Source organism: Belonocnema kinseyi, chromosome 7, assembly GCF_010883055.1.
Source record: "Belonocnema kinseyi isolate 2016_QV_RU_SX_M_011 chromosome 7, B_treatae_v1, whole genome shotgun sequence".
Classification (NCBI taxonomy): Eukaryota; Metazoa; Arthropoda; class Insecta; order Hymenoptera; family Cynipidae; genus Belonocnema; species Belonocnema kinseyi.
In genome coordinates this window covers 125,392,682-125,410,344 of record NC_046663.1, presented here as the reverse complement: position 1 = coordinate 125,410,344, position 17,663 = coordinate 125,392,682, and the positions used below count along the sequence as shown (strand labels likewise).

The 17,663-nt window shown below is 29.4% G+C and overlaps 1 protein-coding gene and 1 long non-coding RNA gene across 3 annotated transcripts in view; one reads left to right on the top strand and one right to left on the bottom strand.

The window, feature by feature from the left end:
• Positions 1-17,663, bottom strand: part of LOC117176803 (28S ribosomal protein S36, mitochondrial) — an 81,793-nt gene that overhangs the window by 17,783 nt on the left and 46,347 nt on the right. The gene's annotated exons all lie outside the window — the stretch shown is intronic.
• On the top strand, positions 12,960-15,871 carry LOC117176804. The gene is made up of 3 exons (XR_004467622.1): positions 12,960-13,122; positions 13,229-13,306; positions 15,061-15,871. It is a non-coding gene; the product is annotated as an uncharacterized LOC117176804 (long non-coding RNA).

Genomic DNA, 17,663 nt, shown 5'->3' with positions numbered 1-17,663 from the left:
AAATCTGATCTTTCTATTCGCGTTGCTTGAATCAGCTACAAAGAAAAACTTTATCTTGACGAACGAACTACATTAAAAACTTGAAGTTTTCAATCTAGTTTAGAAGTGATTTATATAAATCCAAAGAACTGCAAGTTAACAAATTGCTTGACTTAAGAGCAAATTTAAGAGAGATAAAAGATTTTCTTTGTGCCTGATTCAAGCAACGCGAATAAAAAGATCAGATTCGGTAAATCTAGGATTTTGTTTATAACAATTGTTACTAACAAAAAGCGATGTTTTCAGAGTGTTAACAGAGAGAAACATTATCAGGAATAGAAGTTTTGGTTTTGTATGATATTTCCGTAAACAATTATAGAAAATTTGTATTTAAAAAAATAATTTAATTGTATATAAAAATTCTTTAATGCGTCGCACTTTTAGTGCATACAGAAGTGTAAATGGCTACTAAATGAAAACTGGTAATTAATGCAATTTCTTTTATTTATTCGCTATAAAGGTCACGGATCATATGTTTGAGTTCCTTCGAATTTTCTTCGTATGCTAATTTATGATTATGTATTTAATTATTTATTAAATAATCATTATTTATTCCTTGTCGTGTGATACTTTACTATGTAAGACCAATTTAGTTTCGCCAACTTTACGTTCGCAATAAGAAACATTTTTCGCTAAAACTAGGCCATGCTATGAATGCTATTTATTTTTGTGTATTTTTAATTTATATATGTTCAAATACATGAGTATTTATTAATATCTGGAGTAGAATATAATTTTAAAATAAGATTCGCATATAAGTATAAAATAATTAACATAAAACCTTTAAAAGCGTCTTCTAGCTCCCATGCTTTTACACATTTTTGCAAATTACGTTTTGGTTGAACTGGTGGCATTTTTTAAACTTAATATAATCGTCTTCCAATATTGGACATGTCAACGTCGTTAACAGTTAACCTATAAAATGTGTGTACACGAAGTCCGACAGGGTGTGTTCAAATGGGATAGTTTACCCCTCGTAAGGAGGCGCCACCGAACTTACACAAAGGGCCGCGAAATTCGAACTCAAAGTAAGCAAAGTAAAGTTTTTTAAAAGAAAATTATAAAAAATGAGTGGAAAAAATATGAAACATAGATTTTAACTTAAAAATATTTTGTTTTACTCATTTTTTATAATTTTCTTTTAAATACTTTACTTTGCCTACTTTAAGTTCGAATTTCGCGGCCGTATACGTAAGAACAGTTGCGCCTCCTAACGAGCCGTAAACTCTCCCATTGTTTAAGTATTCACCAATGAACCAATTACGAAAGAGACTAAGGCTTATTGGCGCGTTTCCATAGAGTGTGAACACGCGCGACCATTAACGTATTTCCGATGTATTCAACCAATTAGGGTACTGTCACACTTTTGCCTGTCTGCCCCGTGCCAGCAGAAAAGTAATAAGAATAAAAGAGAAAGAGAGTACTTTTCTTTTAATCTTACGCTCTCTATCTCTTTTACTCTTATGACTGTTCTGCCAGCACCGGGCAGGCAGACAGAAGTGTGATAGTAACCTTACACTCCATAAGACGTTACTATTTCTTGGCAAAGAAAATCTCTCAAAACCCCTCTTGGAGATCAGAAACTCCCTAAAAAAATCCCTATTCTTTTTTTCTCCCTATATTTCTCCCTGCGTTACTGAAATCTCCCTAAAAATAGGGAGAAAACCCCCAATCTGGCAACACTGCCCAGTAGTACCAACATTCCTACTCCGCGAGAAACAGTGTCTTTTCGATGGATGCTCACAAAGATATTATAAACGTAGATACGGTACTGGGCGTCAGAGTGGGGAATTATATATATAGGACATCACATTTTCTACCCTATCGAGGTGCTGCCCTCACCGTACTACGAAGTCGTATTCTTGTTTTCTCATTTTTCGTAAAATATGACGGTTAGGCAGTAGAAAATTTTTTTGAGGTTAGAAGAGTTTGACATGCATGTATATCACTGAATTTTTCAGATCTGAAGCCTGATCCAGGTTTTCGGTACAGTCTTTTTATTAATTATATAAAAAAAAATTTATTGAAAAATCATATTTTTAATTAAAAAAAAAAACTATTATAGAAAGAAATTTCGAGGTAAACAAGTGCTGAAAACATATTTCTTTGACAAATATATTTTTCAATTGAAATAATCAAATATTTATACCAAAGAAACAACTTTTTTAATGTTTGAAGTGTTCGAACATTATTGTTTAAATATGTAATAAAAATAATTAAAGCAAAATATATTTCTGGTAAGATATTTTAGTTGAAAATGTATATAGTATTTTTTAAATCACAAAAGTTCTTCCGAAAAATCGAAATGTTGATTAAAAAACACGTGTTTTTTATAATAATTTGTCGGTAAAATTTTCGTATAATTTTAATTTTAAATTCAAACAATAATTTTTAATACTTTAAATATGAAACAAAAATACTTTTATTATATATTTTATTTTGAGAGTTTTATTATTTAGGAATTTTCAAATTCGTTAATTGTATAAGCTGTCCAGGAATTTTATTAGTTTTGCAATTTTATTATTCTGGACAGAGAGTTTCACCGAGTCGGGAATTCTATTTTTCAGGATATTTCAGTCGTCCCCATAGAATTACAGAAAATTTGCTCTAATTATAATTTCGGGGCTCGATTTTGTTGATTTTTTCCCACAGTATTAATAAAAAAAATGTGTATGGAAATTTTTGATATTACAAAGTTAAAGATAATCTCAATTAAAAATTTTAAAATTCCCTGTACATCCAATTTTTATTCTTGGGTCTTGGCTTTTTTTCATAATCCATTTCAGTCACTGGTAAAGGGGGGTGATTTTTTCTTAGAAAATAAATGATTAAAATTTGAAAAAATTGGATAGGCTTTTTTGACATCTAGGTACGTAAAAAAGGTAAACTTCCGAAAATTTAAAAACTAATTTAAGAACTATTTAGACTCTTTTAAGATACCAATACAATTTACACAAAACTAATTGTAAAATTTGCAAATTTTTGGGCCTTCAGTTTAAGAACTTGAATTTTAAATGTTAAATATGTTTCATTTTTAGAGTACAGCCTTATTGTTTGAATTTTCAGAATTTTCGTTATTAGTTATAGGTTAGGTAAAAAATAACAATATGGGATTCGAAATTGTTACAACGCGAAAAAGTTTAAATTTAACATTTAAAAATGTGAAAATACACCATTTTCCATGTTTATTTGCAAACCAGCGAGTCACTTTCTTCTGCTTCTTTTGAAAGTCGATCCTCTGCTTTCAGTTTTCTTTTTAAAATATGCCTTGAATTCAACGCATTTAAAATTCAATGTTTGCAGCTGCATTTAGTTCAATCAATTAATTAAAACATTTTATTCATTTTTCACGATTGTAATGTATAACTTCTAAAATTGAATAATTGTAGCTGAAACATGAAAAAGTATAGAGTTATAGAGGTTCTATCATATATATTGAACTATAAAAACCTCTGCCCTTTTTTAAGGTTTTTAAAACTCTTTAAAAAACTTTTTTTAACAATTTTGATTGTGATTTCTTAATAAAAGAATAAGTGTTATTTAGTCTCCAGAACAGCAATTTTAAAAATATATAAAGCTTTAATAGTTGAGACATTTTAAATTTGTAGTCTTCAGTATATTGAATAATTTCAAATTTAAAGCTATTAAAATATGTAATCAGAATTTTTGAATGGAAAGTGTTCGATAATTTTAGATTGAAACATTTCAAATTACTTAGTTACAAATTAAAATCGTACAACTACAAGTTTGATTAATTTTGTGATCATTTGTCACCTCCACAAATTATTATTTTTTGTGTCAAGAAAATAACGCCTGATTTTTGTAAAAATTAACAAATATATATTAAAGATTCACTCAACGTCATTTTTGTTCAAAAATCTTGTTACTTAATAAATTGACGCCAGAGAGACACACAGATCCCGACGTAAAAACTTGTTTTTCTGACTCAAGGAGCCTCAAAACGTCGAAATTCCATAAAATTCGCGAAAGTCATTTTTCGCATAAAACTCTTATCATTATGGATGAGAATGTGATAAAATAATCATGGGGCCTTGAAAAAGTAGCGTTTTTCGCCTCTTGACTTTTTTCCATATTAAGCTTTTTTTGCTTCAAATGTCCATTTTCGTTTGGTTTTTTGGATTTTGAAAATCCTTTAACTTTGGTAAGTTTGATTTTATCAAAAAAAGTTATCAAAGTCAAAGTCCAATTTAATCCGACCAGTCTTTCGAAAGGTATCCGGTATACAGACAAAAAAGACGACACCGGACAGACAAACAAACTCCGACGTAAAAACTTGTTTTTCATAAAAAACTAATACCTTCTCATTGTGGATGAGAATGTAAAAATTATCAACAAGATTTGTAGAAAATCTTATAAAGAATAAAATGATTGTCCCGTAAGTTAGAATCGAAAAATTACTATTCTAAGGACTTATTGAACTACCCTCGTACTTTAACGTTAAAATTTGAATTCAATTCGAAAGCCTTCGTAGTGACGAAAGTGTAAACGTTCGAATTAATGGCTTCTTAAATAAACGCCTTTATTCAATTTCAAAATCTTTTTGAAGTATTATTTCAGTATAAAATATTCCATTTTTAATCTATTTAGTTTGGGAATAAAAAAAAAACAATTTTCAATAGTAAACAATTTGAAAAAGAATTGTCACAATTTCAGAGTGACAAATTTAAACTTTGAATGTTACAATTATAATTGTTTTATTTTTTTATCTGTATTTCCAAGGTAAAAGTATTTCATTTTGATTCTAAAAGAACAGGATTATACAAAAATGTTAGGAAAAATGGCAATCAGTCTAAAAGACATTTAAAAGTTCCGAAAATTTTTTTAAGTAATTTAAAAAGATTTGAAATAATTTAAAAGAGAATTGATACTTTTGATGAGTTTAAAATGTTTTGAAATGTTGACTTTTTATTTTGAAAAAGTAAATAATTTTAAGAGCAGGTATAAAAATATAGCACCGCTGAATAAAATCCCGAAAGATATGAACGAAAAATCCCAAAAAATGAAATCTCCGGCACCTGAATAATAATTTTATAAAAATTGTATTAAAAAATACATTAAAAAACACTAGCGCTTTGAAAAAAAATGTTCTACCTAAATTTTTTTCGTACCTACATAAGAACATTTTTGAAACAAACTTTGCAGGATTCAATTCAACAACGATTTATATAAAAATTTATTTTTATTATTTTTTTTATTAATAAAAAATTAGATTTTTCAGAATTTTAAAATATTTTTTTGAAATGTTATGCACATTTTCAAACAAAATTTTTCATACATAAATATATATTCGATTATTGTATTTTCAATAAATAAATAATATTTAATAAACAATTTTTTGAATTGTTTAAATTCATGAATTTTCTAGTTTGGATATTTAATAATTCAGCCATTTTCTTTAGGGATTTTTCAAATTCGGTAGTATCTTATTGTCCGGAATTTTATTTATTTTATTTTTCGGGAATTCTCCAATTCGACTTTTATCTTTCGGGACTTTTATAATTTCGGGAATTTTATTCTTTTGTTATCTTTCAATTTACGAATTTTACAGTGTCGGGAATTTTATTTTTCGGGATTTTTCAGTCGCTTTTTCAAAAAAAAAAATTCCCACGTCACTGTAAAAATTCCGAAATTATAATATTGTTGAAATATAGAAGTTCCGAATTGGAAAATTCTCGACAATTAACAATCTTACAGAATTTGAGAAATGCCGACAGAAAATTTCCGAATTATACAATATCCGGGCTAGACAGCTCCCTAATTTGAACATTTAAAAAATAGTTTGTTAACAAATATTTTTTTAAATAGAATAATAAAATACTTATACCAAAGGAAAAACTTTTTTAATGTTTAAAGTGTCTCAAAATTATTGTTAGAATTTAAAAGAACAATAATTGAACAAATGTATTTTTGAATAAAAAACGTTGTTTAAAAATGTGCATTGTATTTTTGTACATTACAGAGAACTCTCGCAAAAATAAAATTATTATTTAAAAAAATGAAAATAAAAGTCGCGTTAAATTGGTCTGAATTGAATCCTGTAAAGTTTGATTCAATTGAATCTCACGTGTTTTTAAATTTATGTTTTTATCACATTTTTATACAATTATTGTTATTTTAAATTAAAACAATAATTTATCAAAATTAAACATTTAAACAAAATTTCTATAATAAAAATATTTGATTATTGTATTTGTAATAAATAAATAATATTGACCACAAAACTGTTTTCTCAATTTCTGCAATTCGGGAATTTTCTAGTTTGTATATTTTATCATTAGACAGCATTCAGCCTGGAGATTTATCATCCGGGAATTTTCAAATTCGATAATATTGTAAACTGTCCATAATTTCATTATTCTACAATTTTTAAATTCCGGATTTTCAGGTTTCAGAATTTTATAATTTCGGGAAGTTTACAGCGTCGAAAATATTTCAAACATTTTAAAAGATTTATAAGATTGTAAAAAAATCTGGAAGATTTTGAGGCATTTTTTTGCAGAATATTACATAAATTTTACGACAAAATAGGTATCATTATAAATGTATTTAAAAGTTCTGAAAAACTTGAAAAAGAATTTGAATTATATATATTTCGAGTAAGCTATAGTAATTATAATAATTTAAAGTTTATTTCAAAATATATTTTAGGTAGGTAACATGATATTTTTTATGAATATGACAGTGCAATTCTATTCGTCTAAGTTTGTTTGCCAATGCGAAACGTAATCTGGCTTGGAACTGCCGTCTAAACATTTAAAACCCGAAAGAACAATTTTCATATCACTTGGAATTATAATTATATTTTTATAAAAGTCTAAAAAAATCCATAGTAATTGCAGACCACAAAAATAAAAATAAATAATATTAAAGAACTATATATAGACAAGATATAGAATAAAAATTATAAGTAATAATTTTAGAAATGGTGGGAAATGTATGAAACCGTAATATAAATTATTCATCGACTTTTATTTGTGGTATTTATTAAAATAACTATGTTTTGCAAAGTTATAAATGTAAAAATTTTTTAATTGGCAATTTACTTTCAATTCAAATGGTTCTTGTCCGAGCTAAGTAACCATTAGTGCGCCTCGAGGGGCCTACTGAGAGTTGCTTACAGCGCTCCAAGTGGCTGCTGTCGATGGATGCAATAGCCGGGGAGCGGTGGGTAAAGGGGAACTGACAATTTTCGCCGGACGCGCCGTCTATATTTATCGCGGGTAACTAAGCCCGCACCGCATCTACGTTTATAATATCTTTGATGCTACCAATCCTGCAGCGATAGTGGCGATCCTGACCACTATTAGGACACTGATTAAGGTAAGTAATGTTTGGGTATTTCTGCTATTTAAAAAAATTTCACTAAAGTCACGTCCCGGAGGTTAGATCCGCAAACTTATTTTTTCGAAAAACTAAAAGTGGTGCTAGACTTGTACTCATTTGTGTTGCGATCGAAAAATGCTGTCATTAATGGCATGTGATGCTTAAAAAATTGTCGATTTTACCAGTTTTAGGTTCCCCCAGCTTTTTTTCTAGAATAATAAATATTTTATCTTAAAAATTTGGAAAATGATAACAAACATGCTAACGGATGTCCCCACACACTTTTTTGTAGATTAATTCAAAAATGTTTTAATTGAGCAAAATGTGATTAATTTGCATAGCGCTTAGGAAATAGTATCGATTTTTTCAGTCTTAGATTCCCTCGGCTTTTTTCCTAGGATAAGAAATATTTTGCCTTCAAAATATGGGAAATGATAGCGAACATGCTAACGGACGTTCCCGCACACGTTTTTTGTGTTTTTCATCAAAATTTTTTTGGTATTGCTAACAACGTGCGTGTATATTTCGAGGTTATGTGTGTTACAATTCATCTGTGCTGTACTTCCTAACTGCAAAATATTTTTGGCCGAAAACTTTGGACTTACAAATAAACATAGTAACTAATCTCCCGGAACTAACGTTATTTGCAGCCAATCAAAAAAGTGTATTTCATAAATAATTTCCAGATTATCGGAAAAATATGAATTTTTAACAGAAAAATAGAATATTAAAAAAAAAATGTAAACCAAAAACTTCAATTTTTAACCAAATTAGATGATTCCGAACGATGAAATCATATCTAAATCAAAACCCGAGACAAAGGAGAAAAAGAGTATGCTTCTTAAAAGGATAAAAAAAAATTGTTTACAATTTATCAAGGGAAAACGTAGTAAATGTCATATAATACTTTCGTATTGTATTTTTGTATGCAAGCTCACGAAGGGGTCGGAGTCGTAGCATAAAAGACCCAACGTGAGTGGAGGTTAACAGCAGATCGAACCGAGGAGGAAGATTGGCTTTGCCTTCTCTCACTCGCTGTAGGTGCGTCGATCTCGCGAACTTGTATCAAGACAAACCGATTATTTGCTAAGCTGTGTATAATTTCAGGGAAGCCTAGATAGCAAAAAATCTAGAGTGCCAAATTTAATATAAAAGGGTAATAAAATTTTTTAAGTATCAAAAATTAATTTCAATGTATATTTAAAATAATATAATTGTTTAGTCTATATATTATCTAAATTTCTATTCATTTTTCTCGTTTGAAAAGTCTATTAAATTGTTTGTTAATAATTCATTTTTTTTCTCGAAAATTTGGTATTATTTGCCATACGCCTTGCTAGAAAATCCAACTGTTTTCTTGGAAACGCGTTCGGCAGAATTTGAACAGTTTTGAATCTTCTTTTTTACATAACAAAAATATTTTTTTATTGAGAATCTATTGAAAATCTTTTTCTGTCGAAATGTAATTTTTTTTTGTTGCAACTTAATCTGTTTTAGCATCAAATTAATGTTAAAAAGTACTTTTTTAACTAAAAATATAACTATTTTCTTAAAAATTCAACTGATTTGTACGAGTTTTTTCTGAAAATTAATGCTCAATAAAATTTTAAAAGTTTATTTTAAAAACCAAACTATTTATTTATACAAATTCAGAAACGAAAAAAGTATCATGAAATTGTCCAAAATATTTGGTTATAAATTTATTTATTTTGCTGAAAACTCATCTTCCTGGTACAAAAATAAACTATTTCATTATAACTTTTTTTTCTATTTCGTATTTCCATGTTGAAAGCGCCGAGGAAAGTTCAACTGTTTTGTAGAAAATAAAGACTAAATTGTTGGAACACAACTCAGCACAAGTTTTATTTTTTTAGAAATTTAACTATTTTTGGACATTTTATGTTTTTTTAGTTTTCATATGAGAACGGTTGATCCGATGAGTTTAAAGTTCCTAACGTTAACAAATGACGAAAAAAATTTTTTCTTAAATATACGAAAGCTGCCATTTTGTAGTTAAAAATAGATGCGTACAACCCTAAGAACTTCCACCAGCATCTTCAACCCTTCATAGCATATTGAACTCACCCCTACATATTTAGAAAATTCAATAAAATAAACCTAATTAAAAAATACGCCCGATTTTTACTGACATGGTTTTCAGTTGATGCCAAAAAAAAGCAGGAAAAAAGTTGCATGCACATATCTCATGTGGAAATCACCCCAATCACCCCTAACTATATTTTTAAAAATAAATCAAATCAATCTAATTGAAAAATAAGCCAGGTTTTTGCTGATGTGGGTTTCAGTTGATGTCAAAAAAGCAGAAAAAAAGTTTCATCCCCATGTCATATGTGGAACTCACCCCTAACTATATTTTGAAAAAATGCATAAAATCAACCTAATCAAAAAATACGCCCGATTTTTGCTGACATGGTTTTCAGTTGATGCCAAAAAAGCAGCAATAAAGTGTCATCCTCATGGCTCATGTGGAACTCACCCCTATATATTTCGTAAAAATTCAATACTTTTCCCCACATTTTGCGTCGTTTATTGGCTCAAAATTTAAATTTTCGATTCTTTACATAGTACTCTCGACAAAGAAAACCAAAATGACGAGTCCTATTGAAAAATATTAAAAAGAAATTAGATACAGGACTTTTTAAGAGCTATAATTGCACTTAAAGTTTTTTTAAATATCTGGCGTAGTTTGATTTAACATTTTTACGTAGTGGTGTCAAATTTCGGACAATTCTAATACTTTCTCAATCATAAATTATGAGTGTAATAAATTATAAAAAATTTGTATTTCTTTTTCTGGCGAAACAAATTTTTAATTTTAATTTTTAGGGCCATTTTCATGATTAAAACTAATTTTCATTTTCGTAGCTTGTGTCATTTATCCAAAAATTTGATTTTTTCATTTTCAATGTTTTTTTTTCACGAATAAAACAAAAACTACGCATTCTGTCAAGAAGTGGTTATTAAAAAAATGTTTACATCTTCCTTTAGATCACAATTTTTATTTGTGCAACTTTTTCGTATCTTGCATAGTTAGACCAAAAAATGGAATTTTTATTTATTTTTGCGCGATAAAAATTTGAATTTTAGATTTTTCAAGGAAATCCAAAAAGTTGTTATGATAATCTTGTGGAGTTTGGGAAAAACAAAGTTTTTCTTCCCTTCACTTTTTTTGTAGTCGTGCGTTGTTTGGCTTAAAATTGGGATTTTCGATTGATCTTTAAAATTTTATAAATGCTCAAACTCTGATAGTTTCCTTTGTATTGAAAAAAAATTAGGATAAATTGTTTGTCTTTCCGAGTGCACGCATAGCCGTACATAGAATTTTTAAATCCTAAAAAAAATGGTCCTAAACAATTTGAAAGTGCTCTTAAGGTTTTAAATTTTTATCCGAAATGGCGGGTTAACGAACTCGCTCTTTCTTTTAGGACGAATAAAGTGTGCCAAAGCTCGATTTCATCTGTTTATATTTTCGAGAGTTATCGTGTTTACGGACGGACAGGCGGATGAACATACATACTCCATCGCCAAAACTTAATTTTCGGCTTCAGGTCTCAAAACATGGAGATCCGTATAAACTATAGGTAGTGCCGGAATAGTCCCAACGTGTCTATATTTTATCTTTATTCTATCTCTGGCTCGTCTATCGTCATCTCTCCTCCACCCGATCCGACCCGACCAGAAGCGAAAGCTAGCGAGTATTGGAGCGAAGGCAGAAAATTGAGAAAATGAATATAAGCCATATTTCATTTTCTGACAGAACTACGCGAGGAGGCCCAGGGCAGAGCTTGGTAGCGCGGCACCCTTGATCGCATGATGTATAAATTTTTGGATATAAAACATTGATCATTTAACATTTTTTATTTATTAGCATATTTGAAAGTTTTGAAAAAAATTCAAAACTAATTTTATGTTTGAAAAAATTTAAAACAATCTCTAGATTTTTTAATATTTGGGAACAAAATGTGAAAGCTTTCCAAGGCTGTTTTACCTATTTGAAATGAAAATAATTTAACATCTATTCAGGTTAATTTTATTTAATTTTCAATATATAGTTAGGGGTGAGTGTAGTGAGTTCCACATAAGACATGGGGATGAAACATTTTGCTGCTTTTTTGGCATCAACTGAAACCCATATCAGCAAAAACCTGGCGTATTTTTTAATGAGGTTAATTTTATTTCATGTTCAAAATATATTTAGGGGTGAGTGCGGTGAGTTCCACATGAGATACGGGGATGAAACTTTTTTCCTGCTTTTTGGCATCAACTGAAAACCATATCAGTAAAAATCGGGCGTATTTTTTAATTAGGTTGATTTTATTAAATTTTCGGAAAATTTAGGGGCGAGTTCCATATGCGCCGAAGAACTGAAGCTGCTTGAGGCAGTTCTTAGGGTTGCACGCAACTATTTTTTACTGCAAAATGGCAGCTTTCGTGAGTTTGAAACAAAAATTTCGTTTTCCGTTAACGTTAGGAACTTCAAACCGATGATCTCACGTACTAATTAATATTATAATATTAATACAATAATTAATTCTTTTAACTAGCAATGTAAATATTCCTTTTTCGGTTCAAAAATTGATATTTTTTTCTAAAGATTGATCTTTTATTGTTTAAAATTCATGTGCATACTTTATTATAAATTCATCGTTTTTGGTCTAATATTAATATTGATTCAATTTTTGATTGATTTAAAATGCAGTTGTTTGGTTCTAAATTAATCTGAATTGGTTGACGATTAAACAATTTAGCAGAATATTTATCTTTTTGGTACAAAATTAACCTTTTTGTTTTTAATTTCCTACGAAATAGATCAATTGTAACTAATAATATGATATTTTATTATTCCTTAGAATTGACCTATGTCATGACCTATTTTTTTGGCTTCTTGCTGTAACATTGAGATTTTTGGTTGAAAACTTAACTAACTATTCCCTTAAAAAAATTAAACCTAGTTAAATGACTTTTTTTGTTGAAAATTGGTGTTTTTTTTGGGGGGGTTGAAAATTAATTATTTTATCTAAAATTTTAACTATTTCGTTTTTTGTAAGAATTTTTTTAGTTATCCGATTTTCCTTTATAGTTTAATATATATCTCTACTAGAAATCCTTAATTATGAAAATAAACCTTTAATGACATCTTGAAATTGCAGATGTCGAAAGACTCCAGCCATGGTTCCACCTCCAGTGTTTCGCCAAATACAACAATTAGGGACAGCAGTAGCACGTCGAGTAGCAGCTTGAGTAGAAGTGCAAAAAGCCGTTGCCGAAACAACAGTTCCAGTTCAACTTCCTCGGCGGAATCAGATTTAAGCGGTTCGAGAAAAATCGATATGTATGAACATAAGGAATTTAACCAAATAAGAGAGGAGAAAGAAAGAAAGGAGAAAAAAATAAAGGAGAAAAGAAAGGAGGAAAAAAGAAAGGAGGAGAAACGAAGAAAGGAGGAAAAGGAAGAGAAAAAATAAAGGAGAATAAGAAAAGAAAGGAGGAAAAGGAAGAGAAGAAAATAAAGGAGGGAAAGAAAGAGAAGAAAAGAAAGGAGGAAAAGGAAGAGAAGAAAGCTTTCTTAGATGAGAAAGTAAGAAGGGAGGAAGAAAAAAAGAGAAAGGAGCAGAGAAAAGGGAAGGAGGACAAAGAAAACATAATAGACGAAGAAGAAAGAGAAAATAGAAAAAAAAAGGAAATCCGATTCGCCTCAGGAAAAAACGTATGCGACAGGTGAGCATTTGATTTAAAGTGCTGTTATTGATAGGGAAATCATAGTGAGTAATTTTATATATATAAATAAATAATTTGTAATTGTGTAATTATGTACTTTTTTCAGCATTAAGCAGCGGTGCAAGCCGAAAACATGAGTATAAGGAGGTCACGAGGAGGAGGAGAAATAGGTTTCAGGACAGCGGTAAGGAAATATAATATTTTTAAGTACCCCCCCCCCCCCCCCCCCCCCCCCCCCCCCCCCCCCCCAAGGTCCCATCCACGGCAAGGTAAATGGCGCGAACGTATAAGAAAAACCTTAAAAACACGAGTTACATTTTTATCAAAAGAAGATTCCAGTTTATATCTCAACACGAAAATAAGAATTGTAAAGAATAATCTAATTTTTTTGCTAAAGAGTCAGATTCTGAAGCAAAAATTATGACTTTCTAACAAGTTTGTCTAGTTGAATTTTAAACAAAACCGTTTCATTTTTATCCAAAAAGATGCAATTTTCCTACTGAAAAAGATGAATTTTTAAATAGAAAATATACTTTTTCAGAAAAAATAGTTTTCATAAAAAAAAAGATTTCAGTTGTTTTATCAGCAACAAAATATGAATTCTAAAAACAAAGTTAATGTTCTACGAAAATAATTCAAGTTTTAACACAAAAAGACGAAGTTTTAACAAAACTGTTGAATTTTCAACAAAAAAGGATGCATTTTGAAGAAAACTGTTCAATTTTCAACTAATTAATCAAATTTATAACTAAAAAAATAATCTTCAGAAGAAAATTTTTAAGAATTTGCAAAAATTATGTACATGAATGAAGGACACCTCCCCCCTAACGTAACAAATAGTAACAAAATGTCCCCCCCCCCTTCCCACACTCTTCAGCTGTTACATAATTGAAGTACGGTCCCTTACAAATCTGATGACCGGTTTATCGTGTAAACCTTACTTTTCATATGAACTCAAAATTGTCGAATTTTGATAAAAAAAATATTTTTTTTTGATCTTTGAGAAAAAATTTTTGTTTCGAATAACGTGATTTTTAAAAATTGAAAACAGGCAAGAAGTATAGTTTGACGCTTTTGTGCTGAATTTTTTAGGAAATCTTCAGGCGGCGCAGATTCCCTGGCATATCGGCATTTTCAGTGACTGGCCTGCAGTTATTTAACTTCATATATAATTGGTCCATAAAAATTTAACACAAAAGATATCAAACAATACTTCCTGCCCATTTTTAATTTTAAAAAATCACGTCAATCGAAAAGAAGAATTTTTTTCACAAAATTCGAAAGTTTGGAGCTTATGTGATAACCAAAGGTCGGTTACTCAATAAAGCCGCCATTAATTTTGTAATCAGCAGACAAAAATCAATAGGAAATGAATGTCTCGTTTCTAGATCAAGACTTTGGGTGAGGGGGGGGGGTACTTTTTTTGCCGAAAAGTATTTTTTGAACAAAGTTCTTCGTCTTCTTGGTTTTGAAAATTCATGTTGTGGAAAAAATTTAATAGTTAAAAATGCACCTGCTTGGATTGAAAACAATCTTTTTTTATGCAGGATTTTCAACTGTTTTTATTTTTTTAATTTAATGTTTTCATTTTGAATGTAGATATTTCATTTTTGACTGCAAATGTATATTTTTTAGTTAAAAACTCGTCTTTTTTTTGGTAACAAAATTAACCTTTTTGGTTGAAAATTAATTTTTTGTTTTGAAATTCAAGCTTATAGAAGAATGTACAACGGTAAGGGGAAATATAATATTTAGTCATGAAAGTCAGTGAAATGCCCGACATTTTCTTCAATTTTTACGAACTTTACGAAATGGCATGAGAGGTCGGAGGTTAGAGGTTGACGATGGTGGGAAGTGGGATATGTCCTGATTTTTTAATAAAGCCATCTGGTTACGGCAGTTCGTCTATACTAATTGCCGCCAATCTTAATTTTACAGATATTGGTGATCGAAATCGGACTCCGAATGTCGCGGGCCTGAAAATGCAGAAACAGCGATTACACGATCGCATAAAAATCATAAAAGACGAAATACAAGACATAAGAGATGCGGATAAAGTCCCTGCTGCAGAGGAAAGAAGAGCTTTACTTAGAAAAGCAAAATTGCTGGCAGAAAGCTATCTATTTACACACCCAAATTCAATCAATTATGACGATACCTCTATTCAACATGATTTTATCTACCGACAGGTTCTAATTTTAACTTTCATGTTCCCAGCTTTTGTATTTTGTGAGCCTTTTTCTTATTAATATTTCCATGATCCTGTTTCTTATAATCGAAGTGTCTACCCGATGGCTGATTTCAAATTGATGGCTTTTCCTCGTCAATTGTTAATTTTTTCACGTCAGTTTAAAAGAGTTCTAAAAATTTGAATGGTTTGAACTAAAAATACGAATCCTAGTGTAAGATGGTTCTAAATTAATTTGGTAGATGTAATTAAGGTGAAAAAATTGGTTAAACACAATGTTATTGTAGACCGCGTCCTTTTTCCAAAAAGTTAATTGTTAAAATTTTAATTTTAACAATTTTTGTCTTAATTTTTTGTCTTAATTTTGTCTTAATTTTTTCTCTTAATTTTCTTCGTGCCTGGTGTCATTTTTTAAAAAGTCTAATTTTTTAATTTTATTTTTACGATTCAAACAAAAACTGCGCATCCCATACACAAACTATTGATGACAAATGTTTAGCTCTTTTTTGAAAGAACAACTTTTGTTTATTGACTTTTTTCATAGCTTCTATCGATTGTCCACAAATTAAATTCTTTATTTTAAATGTTTTTTACGAATAAAACAGAATCGATGTGTCCTATAAAAAAGTGATTAATAACTAATTTCTAAATCTTTTTCGCGTGCACAATTTTTGTTGATTCATTTTTTTTATATCTTGAATAGTTTGACCACAAACTGGAATTTTTAATTTATAGTTATTTTCTGTGAGGTAAAATTTGGGATTTTCGATTTCTAAAGAAAATTCAAAAAGTTTTTATGATTATCTCCTACGACTTTCAAGAAGCAATTTAGATTGAACGATGAAGTTTTTCAAAAAACTATTGCTTTTGAAAATAAGCAAAGACTACGCAGGGTAGCAACAGTCTAATTTACTTTCCAAAAAGTGAAAAAGTTACATATTTAAACAGAAAAAGTGACTAACTTTCTTTTGTATTTAAAAGAATTCAACGAAATTTATAAGAATCCAGCAGATAAAGTATAATTTGAGATTTCAATCAATGAAATTTGAATGACTTTGGAAGAATTAAATGGAATATGAAAAGAATTTTTTTGACGATTTTCTGATTTTGATACACTAAGGGTGGTTTTAAATATTCTTACCGGCGGCTCTTACCCCTGAAAAAACTTGTTCTATAACAAGGTAAATTAAAAGTATTTTTAACTCGAAAAAAAACTGTACAAAGGCGGTCATTTCGAATATTTTCTGATTTTCATAAACTAGGGGTGGTTTTAAATATTCTTTCCGGTGACTCTTACCCCCCCCCCCCCTGAAAAAACTTGTTCTATAAGAAGGTAAATTAAAAGTATTTTTAACTCTGAAAAAAACTGTATAAAGGCGTTCATTTCGAATATTTTCTGATTTTCATACACTAGGGGTGGTTTTAAATATTCTTTCCGGTGGCTCTTACCCCCCTTAAAAAACTTTTTCTATAACAAGGTAAATTAAAAGTATTTTTAACTCGAAAAAGAACAGTATAAAGGCGTTCATTTTGACGATTTGAAAAATAATGATAAGTTACGTGTGCGCAGATACTTATTTGTTGATTTGCAACGAATGGGCAAATTTTATTGCTTATATTAATTTTCTTAAGGTTTAGGTGATTTAGTCCAAAATTGGTGTCAGTTTTCAATATACGGGAATCAAAAAATCTGAAATGCATCAAACCAAACATTATCTGCAAAGTGCTATAGCTTGAATGGTAATATCCTATTTTATCAATTTATAAATAAATTTCCTTTAAAATTATAAACATATTCATGTATACAAACGTACTTTAGTGCATTTTATTTAATCTGTCAAATTTTAAACATGATATCTCAATCCCTGTGGACACAGTGAACATCAAACAAAAATGTTCATAACCGGGGACTAGTTTGGTCATGTGGTCCCCGAAGAGCATGCCCTTAAAACTATTTTTATTTGTTTGAACAATTATTTTTTAAATTTTTATTTATATTTAGCATGTTTGATAAAGAATGACAAAATGTTGAAAAATACTTTTAAAGCGTTCATCTAAAGATTCTAAAGGTTCGATATTTTTTACTTGAATTTCTAAATTAATTTTCCTTTTGAAGTTGTTTAGTCTCGAAATTTTCACATGTGTTCACTGCAAATTTATAATTAAAACAAGACGGATAATTGATTAATTATTTGTCTTTGGATTATTGTTTCAGATTATATGTAATAGAAAAATTTAAAGCAAGTTCAAATACAGCGCAAGAATAACAATATTATGAATTGAACTGTATTGCTCTCAGGTAGTTCTCACATCGTGTAGCTACTAGCTAGTAAACCGTAACAGATAGGAAAAC